Source organism: Nestor notabilis, unplaced genomic scaffold (assembly GCF_000696875.1).
Source record: "Nestor notabilis isolate BGI_N333 unplaced genomic scaffold, ASM69687v1 scaffold28082, whole genome shotgun sequence".
NCBI classification, from domain to species: Eukaryota; Metazoa; Chordata; class Aves; order Psittaciformes; family Psittacidae; genus Nestor; species Nestor notabilis.
Genome location: NW_009919328.1, coordinates 5,746 through 16,316, shown reverse-complemented (window position 1 = coordinate 16,316; position 10,571 = coordinate 5,746).

Below are 10,571 nucleotides of genomic sequence, written 5' to 3'. Positions count from 1 at the left end.
CAGGAGTGACTAGCCGGGGGACCCCGGCAGGAATCTCTACTGGCCACAGGTGCCCACACCATCACCTGGAGCAGCTCCTGAGAAAGCTCTGTCCCTTTTGAGGTGGGCTTTGTTCCTGAACTTGAGACATGGGCCATTCATCCCAGAGTGTGAGAGGACTTCTGAACAGCTCTGGGCACAGACCACCAGAGTCTCTCGATACAGATCCTGGCCAGGAAACCCTCTTTCCTAGGATGTAGGCTATCGTCTACTTTGTGCTTTCAAATACCAATTCAAGTTGATGCTCCATCCAACTCTGCCTGCTTCCTCCTGGCTTCTCCCAGGGACCTCTGCAGAGGGGCTCACCTAGCAGTGATGGGGCTGCCACTCACATCACCACAAGCACCCTGCAGCACTTAAGATGCACCATTTTGACCACAAGACAGACAACATTTCTGTTTCCCACTGCTGCCTTCTTCCAAAGCTCTGGGAGTTGTGACTTTGTTGAGCACAAATTTAATGTGCCATTTACAAGGACCTGTAGGGACAGGCCAAGGGGAATGGCTTTAACCTGCCAGAGGGGAGACTGAGATGAGCTCTTGGGCAGAATCTCTTCCCTGTGACGGTGCTGAGGCGCTGGCACAGGGTGCCCAGAGAAGCTGTGGCTGCCCCATCCCTGGCAGTGTTCAAGGCCAGGTTGGACACAGGGGCTTGGAGCAACCTGCTCTAGTGGAAGGTGTCCCTGCCCATGGCAGGGGGTTGGAGCAGGAGGAGCTTTAAGCTCCCTTCCAACACAAACCAGTCTGGGGTTCTGTGGTTCTACGGAAGTGTCCCATCAGCCCAGCACGTTTCCCTCTGTGTGGCTGGAGGAGGGTGACCATGCCCTTCAGTGGAGAGGGGAAAACACAAAAGCAGGGGAGGGAAAGCCAACAGCAAACCTCCCTCTGAGGCTGAGTGCTGCAGCTCGCATCGGCAGAAGGAAACGCTCCATTTTCTGCCAGTTTATATTTCACTGCGTTGGAGTCACAACTTCCCACGAGGGGCCAGACATTATTACAGTCAAGGCTTGTTTGCCAGAACACCACACGCCTCAACAGCGCACGGAGAGGGGAGAAGAAGGAATAAACCCAGGGGCTGAGGTGCTGATCAGAGCTGTTGGGAGCCCCAGTGCCCGGTGGCAGGTCCTGCCGTGGTGGGTGGGGAAGGCAGAGATGGGGCTCAGCATCTTCCACAAGCTCTTTGTGCCCCTCTCCCTTTTCCCTTCCACTAAAGCTCTTTGTGGAAGCAGCAAGACCTTCAGACGAGGATGAGCAGCCAGAGGACCCACCAGCACAATGGCAGACTCCTGGAGAAGCTGTGGTCTCACAACCTGGGATCAGAGCCCTCCAAACAGCCTCCCCACGGGCTGTAGCTTGGTATCCCCCACACGCTGCCATTCCCCTGCACCTTGCTGTGGGGCTGTCAGGGCCCGACTCATGGGACTGCTGCTGTTTCTCCCTGGACACTGTTTTGGGCATGTTAAGGAGCAGGGGCAGCACAGGGGACGTGGCTTTTGCTCCTGAAAATCCAGCACAGGCTTCTCTGCCATTTTCACTTGCAAACTTATTCCATGGAAGCAGCTCCTGTTTTGCTGAGGAAGGGGTTTTAATAGTGCTATCCATTGAGAGATACCCTCACCCTATTCCTTCAAGGATGACCCCAAGTACAGACATACAAATTTAGGAGAGCCTTTTCAAGTGTTCCCAGACCGCACATGTGAGGGACGTGGGAAGACTGAAAAGCAGCAACACAGCCCTGAGGCAACAGCAGCTCTTGAGTTAGGTGGGAACTTGCAACATGGCAGCAAAATTAGATTGAGATTTAAAATACATTTAAGAAAAGGAAAGCCAAGTGGTGCAGAGGGACCCAGGGACCCAGCAAGGACACAAAGAGTATTTCTTATTTGCCCTGCTTGCTGTAGAAACCAAACAGACCCTAGAGATAAAAAAAGGTCACCTCCTTACTCTGAGCATCCTGTTGAAGCCAGGCAGAGAAAGACCAAAAAGAGGTGTGAGAGAGGAAGTGCAGTGGAGGGGATGCTCTGCTCGGCAGGAACAGGGTGCTGAGCACAGCACTTCCCCTGCCCTGGCTGGAGCTGTGGTGGTGGCCACACACCTGCTCTCATGGCCAATGTCTGCTGAGCTGCAGCAGCATCCTCCCCAGGGCACAGGCTGGGGAGCTGGGGCTTTGATGAAAGCCTGGTGTGATGGTGAAAAGGCAGGATAATCACCGGGCTAGACAGGGCTTAATGGGTCTCTTCTCTCGTCAGAACCTGCGGTCTGCGATGCCACGTGGGAAATCAAAGCCAGGGATCAAAGTCTGCAACTCAGTGAAACAGCCTAAAAAATTTAGTATAGTCTATTTAGCTTGAGCTATAACCTGAGGATCAGAAGCAAGCAGTGAGGCAGCGTGGCTCACCTCGCCCTCCCCTTTCTTCCATCCCCCTCCCCAGTTTTCACACTAAAAACTGTAAATGAAGATAATGAGAGTGCACCAAGGCTTTGCTTGGGATTGAAATGTGGCTTTACAGCTCCAAGCCTTGCCTGGCTTCTTGTGCCTCATCACACCTGGGTAGGAATTTGAAAAGTGATGGAAAAGGTCATTTCTGTGAGTCCTGGAAAGCCAAAGCAATGCAAGCAGGGACACACGTGGAAAGGCCACTGACTTTTTCAGAGGCCTCTCTATTTGGAGGATTTCTGACAGCTCTTGTAAGTATATTCATGTTAAAATTTCCTGACAAATAATAGACAGAGAGATAAAACTTATCATTATGATGTCAGTGCTTAAAGGTTTGACTGGAACTCAGTAATTCCAGCCCGGACTACAGCTGTAAATCTGACGCTAAGGGCAGAAAATAGAGGCAGGATGATCAGCGGCTTGTTAATACTTGCACGACTGAACTGTAGATTGCAGGTGTAAGAAAAAAAAAAAGAACATTAAAATAGTCCAAGTGAAAAGTGTCACACAGGGAGATTGTGCTTTCCTACAGCATTCAAAGCACTGGCTATGGCATGAGCTATCCCCATCAGAAACAACAGTGGAACAGCTGCTGTGAGCCCTGCCCCAGCTCTGAATCCAAGACTTCCCGGGTACGAACCGGTTGGCTACGTCTCCTTCCAAACTTTGTTCTTAAGATGAGGATAACTGGAACAAGAAACCTGGAGAGGGGCTTAGGACAAGGGCCTGTAGGGACAGGACAAGGGGAATGGCTTTAACCTGCCAGAGGGGAGATTGAGATGAGCTCTGAGGCAGAAGCTCTTCGTTGTGAGGGTGCTGAGGCGCTGGCACAAGGTGCCCAGAGAAGCTGTGGCTGCCCCAGCCCTGGCAGTGTTCAGGGCCAGGTTGGACACAGGGGCTTGGAGCAACCTGCTCTAGTGGAAGGTGTCCCTGCCCATGGCAGGGGGTTGGAGCTGGATAAGGTTTAAGGTCCCTTCCAGCCTTAAGCATTCTAGGATTCTATGATCCTATGAATACAATATGAACAATTCTGCAGCCCCCCTCATCCTCTGAAACAACCAGCCCAGTTCTGCCATGGGATGCCAGTAACTGATGCTTAAGTGCAGGGTAGATAAATAAAAATTCACATTTAACACAGAGGCTGTCCATTATCAGAGTTCCATGCTATAGAAAAGGACATTTGCACACACAGTATGAGATGTACAGGGTAATAACAGAATAACCCCAACCCCAGCGAGGCTGCCTGTGACTATTTGGAGTTGGAAGGAGAAGGGATGAAGCACAGACACCCCAAAGCCCCCACTGAGGCATGCATGCAGCAGAACTGGCCTAGAAAGACTCTTCTCCGAGCACCAGCTCCGACCTGAGTTTATTACAGACAAAGGCCTTCAGAGCTATGACTTAAGGAGATTAAAAACCACCCAGAAAAATGGAGCCCTAAGTAGTCGTGCCAATCAAAATACAGCCAAGAAGAAAGCAGGGGTGAGGGGGGAAAACCTGACAAAAGGAAAACTAGGTTTCAATAGGCAACACAATACAACAATTTCATATGAAAGATGTGAAGCATAAAAGCAATGTTAGATGTTCAAAAGCACAGAATATAGGAAAGACATAAAATAACCCCCGAGAAGATGAAAATCTCCACTTCAATGCCATGCTGCCTTCTCACTTTCTACCAAGCCAGGCGCTCATCGCAGTAGCGGGGGAGCAGCAGAGTCCCTGTGAGAGCAACACGTCTCACCGTGACATAATGGATTACATAGATGCAAGTATGGTTTTTAATGAGCAATTAGGTTATTGAGTATTTGTTGCTAAGAGGAGAACAGAGCTGCAGAGAATAAGTTGGAGGTGAGCATGTGACTGATTTTGATGGGCTAATGTGACACTTAAACCAAGGAGCATGAGTCACCCAGAGAGGCAGAAATAGCATGGAAGACTGCCTAGCAAAAGCTGAGGGGACTTTGGCTTGCTATCAACCATGTGTCTGTGTCCCAGGTACCATCAAGAGATAGCTGAGCTTCTCAAGAGCCCTCCAACATCCCTGCTGAAAGCCAGCAGGCTGTAACACCCCATTACAAACAAGCCCCAAGCTCCCTGGGGACACAGTGACACTGGGTTTAACTGGGGCAAACTGCTCTCAGGGAGATGATATAAGTGGCAATTACCTAGTGTGAGTTTCTGTCCCTCTGCAGTCACAAGGATACTGAGGTGGAAGTGCAGAGCAGAGCTACTTCTCGTGGTGTGGCCAAGGTAGAGCCACTGGGAGCACTGAGAGTTGACCTGGCTCACCTAAGCCCAGACACGGCAAGGCTAAGGTAGCTAGCATTTTGGAACAGGGCAAAAGGCCGCATCAGAGAAGCTGCAGTGCTGTAATGTAGCATAACAGATGGATAATTAGATTTATACAAAGAGCTGTAAAAGTAAGTAATGAAATAAAAACACAGAACAGCCTATCTGCTGCAGCACGACACCTCGCAGGGGTGCAGGACATCCCCATGGCTGGCACTCTCTGTCCCAGCATTCCGGGAGGGGCAGCAGAGCTGGGACACTCCTTGAGTCAACCAAAGCCAGGAGCTGCCCAAAGCACGACTGCACCAGAGAGGAGTCATGTGAATAGAGTGACCGGGTTGAGCGGCAGTGAAACCCCTCCTCTTCCTCACCTCGTCACAGAGCAGAGTAGAAGAGTGAGCAGCAGCTATGGACAATAAAATCTTAGGTGCTGTAACAAAATCAACCACGCCAGATTGGTCTGAACACACACAAACAACAAAGCGACAGGCTGTATTTATAGCTGTAGAGAAAAATAAAGGCACTGGGAAAACAGGCTGGAGATTGCACACAGGAACAAAGCAAGCCCAGGCAGGAATCCCACCGCCCCGGCACGTGTGAGGCTCCTGAGGACACCCCAGAGTCCCTCTCTTCTCCTGACCCTTGGCTTTACCAGCTTTGAGCTTTATTTTGGTACCAGCACATACCCCCCAGCTACATGAACTCATTGCTGACAGCCAAGTGACTCACTGGTCTGCTTTGGAGAGGGTTGTGCACCTGAAGCTCCCTCCAAGACCAGGGCAAGTGGAAGGGTTTAGCTTTCAAGACCCTCAGATGCGAGCTCAGCTTCAAGTTTCATCAAAAAGACCTACAAACCATTTTATGATTAAAAAAGGAAAGTGGCTTTGGACAAGGGCCTGTAGGGACAGGACAAGGGGAATGGCTTTAACCTGCCAGAGGGGAGATTGAGATGAGCTCTGAGGCAGAAGCTCTTCCCTGTGAGGGTGCTGAGGCGCTGGCACAGGGTGCCCAGAGAAGCTGTGGCTGCCCCATCCCTGGCAGTGTTGAAGGCCAGGTTGGACACAGGGGCTTGGAGCAACCTGCTCTAGTGGAAGGGAGGCACCTGCAGAGGAAAAGGCAGAAGGCAGCCCCACCAAGGCTAGGTTCTCCTGATAGCGACAGACGGGCCCATGCAGCCCACTCCGGAGGGTCTGTCACCCCACTGTGGACTGGGTGAGCCAGGCCCCTTCTGTAACTACCACGGGAACCATGTGAGCTCTCTTCCAGCAAAACCTCTTAAGTGACTGAGCCTTTCAGGTAGGTAATAGCAAGTGCTCTGTGGTACATGGAGCAGGACATCACAGGAACTCCTCCCAGTGCTCAGTCACCCCAACCAAAGCTGTATTCTGAGGCACAAATCAACCCTACAGCTACATGTGTCACACTTACAAAACACTTCCTATGCATTTCTGAAAGCCACAGGTCAAATGCACTTTGATGCCTAAGGATGGGGTCTGCTTCATCAGAGGCTGCTTTAATAAAAAGTGAGGGATTCTCTGAGTCAGCAGAACTCACTTATTTCCATGTCATATTAGCCATAGCCCACAAACATTGTGTTGATTTCTCTTAAAAACCCACACCACAGCAAGGAACAAGAACAATATTGTGGGATTAATACCACATCCTTGAGCTCATCCCACATTTTTCATCACAGGGACTTCAAAGCACCCCTTGATTTATATATAGATGGGGAAACTGAGTGCAAGTGAGACTGCTGGGCTCGTGCCTCCCTGCTCCTCCTTTTCTCTGCATGCCAGCTCCAAAACTGAACTGACCTTGGATGGTGGTAAAACACCCAAGGTCCTACCTAGCTCTTTGCTGCTGCCGCAGGTCCCCTGATCAAGAACCTTCTGCAACAGCAACTTGTGGCAGGGCAGCTCTGGACAGAAGCATCCCCATGAGGTCTGTCATACCGCACTAAGCAGAACTCAAGGCATGCAAAAGTTACTCAAATACTCCAATAAATCTATTCACACATCTCAGGTAACATAAAACCACTGCAAAAAGCTGCCTGAAAGCACTGCAAGAGCAAAGCCTCAGTGCTAACCACCGGGCTCCTAACGCTGGTATTCTCCAGCAGCAGCCAGTGCCTGTATAACCCATTCCACTAATAATCTTGACAGATATTAAAAGGAGGCCTGAGGCTAAGCCCTTGCATTGTTATTTGCTTTATTTGTTTGCTTCCTCATTTGAGCTGATTTTTCTTTAAGACAAATGCTAATAATCTAACAAAGAGAAAGCCTGTGCCTGGCGTGTCCCTGTCGGGAATGCCAGAGGAGCGCAGCTCTTCCACGAGACACAAAGCGAGGTGTGAGAACAGGCACTTCACTTCTCTCCCTTCCAGCATCTCTACGATGCACTGTCCTATTTTAACCCTGCCATCTGCTCCACAGCTCCCTGCGTTCCTCCTGTAACTGAGGCAGTGCCTTACAGCAAGAAAATCTATCATCTCCCATCCCTTTTCCTTATGAATATGCCCTGGAGCACCCTTGGGTGCCACACCAGAAGGTATTGCTCCTAAACAACCAAGCCACATCTCAATCCACCCCACTTCTCCACAGGCAAGGGAAGATGCTGGATCACAGGGGGAATCACGCCCACTGCAATGTCATGTTTTAAACTCTGGCTGCTCCCAGTCCCACTGGGTTTCACAGCACTATTAGAATCATTTTAGATGAGAAAAGAAGATCTGTTTCACTGAGTCATGATTCAAAAAACGAGACTTTGCTCCACTTACAAAAGCAAATCACCATCTTGTAAATGCCAAGCACAGAATTCAGCTCCAAACGTGAAGCCTGGGGAACGCTTCCAGCCAGAGAGAGAATGCAAAAGCTGCATCTGCAAAAGCCGGGACACCTTTTTTGTCTCTTTATCTGGTTTTGATAAACAGAAAGCATGACCTGTGGAAGACCAGCTCCTGAAGAAACTCAATGAACTCACTTTGCATCAAAACTACACATTAGTAGAGGGGACAGCGACAGCAGGAGTGTTGCCACAGGGCCACAGACAATCCAAGCCACTTCCCTGGTGGAAAGCCCTCAAGGAAAACTCAGGACTCACACAAAGCCCCAGCAATTCTCTCTGCTTTCTGATTCATGCCTCCTCCAACACCCACATGCCACAGCAGAGGAGGCTGGAACTGCTACATTTAGGATGACATTTAAAAATCAAGGTTGTGTTGCTGATGGTCATTAAAAATCCAACAGCATTTTGCAGAAACAAGTGGGCACTCGCTCGCTGTCCCTGCCAAATATCAGCACAGCAGTAGCTGTTCTAGCAACCCCACTTAAAAGATGAAGGAAAATTGCACCCACCCGTAATAACTGTTATTACTGTTGTTGTTTTTTAAACATTCACTATATACCTTTCTATTTCCTAAATACAAAATAAGAAGGAAACGTTTCCCCACACAGTTCTAAGTGTCAGATTCATCTCACTTAACATCAGACACCGAAAATTAAGACATCTAGCTGAGATGAGCTGCCTGGGCTCCCTTAGAAACATGCTCCAACCTGTGGTCTGCACACCCACTGCACACCCTGCAGACCCACTCACTGCTTCTGTATTTCCATGGGACTTGCCCAGGCTAACCCAGAAAGGTAAAGTCTATGATCCATGGCTTTAGATTCAGCCTAAGGGGGCTGCTTCTATTTTGAAAAGTGTTTGAGGAATTCATGGTCACCAGCAGTGAGCAGCAGTGATGATCTGCCTTGTGGGAGATAGGGTGTCTGACTCCTGTCTCATGATGGGACGATTTGCCTTTTGGAGGAGTCACAGAATCAAAGAGTGGTTCAGGCTGGAAGGGAGCGTAAAGCTCCTCCAGTTCCAACCCCCTGCCACGGGCAGGGACACCTTCCACTAGAGCAGGTTGCTCCAAGCCCCTGTGTCCAACCTGGCCTTCAACACTGCCAGGGATGGGGCAGCCACAGCTTCTCTGGGCACCCTGTGCCAGCGCCTCAGCACCCTCACAGGGAAGAGCTTCTGCCTCAGAGCTCATCTCAATCTCCCCTCTGGCAGGTTAAAGCCATTCCCCTTGTCCTGTCCCTACAGGCCCTTGTCCAAAGCCCCTCTCCATATTTCCTGGAGCCCCTGTAGGCACTGGAGCTGCTCTAAGGTGTCCCCTTCAGGAGCCTTCTCTTCTCCAGCTGACCCAGCCCAGCTCTCTCAGCCTGGCTCCAGAGCAGAGCTGCTCCAGCCCTTGCAGCAGCTCCACGGCCTCCTCTGGACTCACTCCAGCAGCTCCACGAATTCTCTCCCCTGGCTGGAAATGGAGCCTGGACAGTTAGCTCTGGTGGACACCCATGTAGGAAGACTGAAGCCAGGTGACATGGATCCTGTCTTCAGAGAGACAGTGAAGGAAACACCTACGAATGCCGGAATCAAGCTGTCAAGGAGTTTCAACAAGCAAGTTAGCTAATAAAGCATGGTAATAATGCAATGAATTCACTTCATATATAAGAAACAAAGCTGCAGCCAGCAGCACGGCTAAACTGGATGTTTGGAAAGGGCTGGAGGAAGGAGAGGGAGCATTTTCAGAAGGGAACAGTTTGCATAAAAGATGCAGGGCTATAAAATAATTATGCAGGAAGAAGGAAATTTCAGCAGTGTCCTACATCACTGATGGATAGAGGGAATGGATACCTTGACAAAGAAAGCTGACATGCTAATTAAGTTTTAATGACCCTAAAGGCAAAGAGAAAAGCCCTCATCTGCTACAATGGAGGAGGGAGCCAACAGACAGGCTTCGCCTGGCAATGAAATGGTTATGAAAAGCCAGAAGGATCTTGAGATGAACACTGTCTGTGTAATGGAGAGAGTGGTGAAGGCATCAGAGGTAGTTTCTGCAAGGCAGGAAATAACAGCTTAATCACCAGGGCAGAAGAGAGCTCTGAGAGCTGAGAGTGGCTGTTGGAGATGAGATGCCTTGATTCAGAAACAGCTCGGAAGTGAAGGGTGAAGGAGGAAGGAGGGTTCAATCTATTGAAGGCTCTAGAACTGTGGAAAGACATACGCTACGCAAATGTTAGTTGTGATGATCACTTCCCACTGCTAGACTCCGCTAAGAGAGGACGGGAAGGTGGCACAACCAGAAGTTCACACATGTGCTGTGAAGGCGCAGGAGGAGAGAAGACTTGTCAGTAAGTGCTGGGATGTAAAACCCAGTCGGTCACAGCCTTGTAAACAAACAGAGGTCTGTGTTCCCATCTGTCTCGTACCAAGGAGAGAGGGAAGCCATGCCCAGTGGAGGACATGGTGCATGCTGCTGGGTGAGCTGAGGTCTGCCTGACCTGGGAGTGACGGGGTGCTGGTCTGCCTTCAGAAGCTGTAGGTGCTTAAGGAAATCACTTAAGGAACCAATGGTCCTAAACCAATGCTTCCTGCGCAGACAGGCATTTGTGAACCCACATGGGAGCACCCTGGCCGAGCTGGTGTAGAACACCTCCTCACCAACGTCCATCAGCTCAGCACACAGCAGTCAGGCTGATTTCACGTGGTTTACGCAGCGGAGGTTGCCACAGCCTCCAGCTGGGTATACAAACCCTACAAGATGAGAAGCCCCCTGCTCCACGCTAATGACTAATGACATGAGCACACCATCCTCCCCTGGCCATCCCCTGGAGTGTGAAACACTGGCCTCCTTTCCCAGCAGAGCTGCTATTACCTCCGGCAGACAATATCTACTACCGATTTGTGAGGATGAGATCAGCATCCACAAACATACTGCCTTCTTCTGTCCTTACTCACATCCTTTCCGCTGCCCCCAGCAG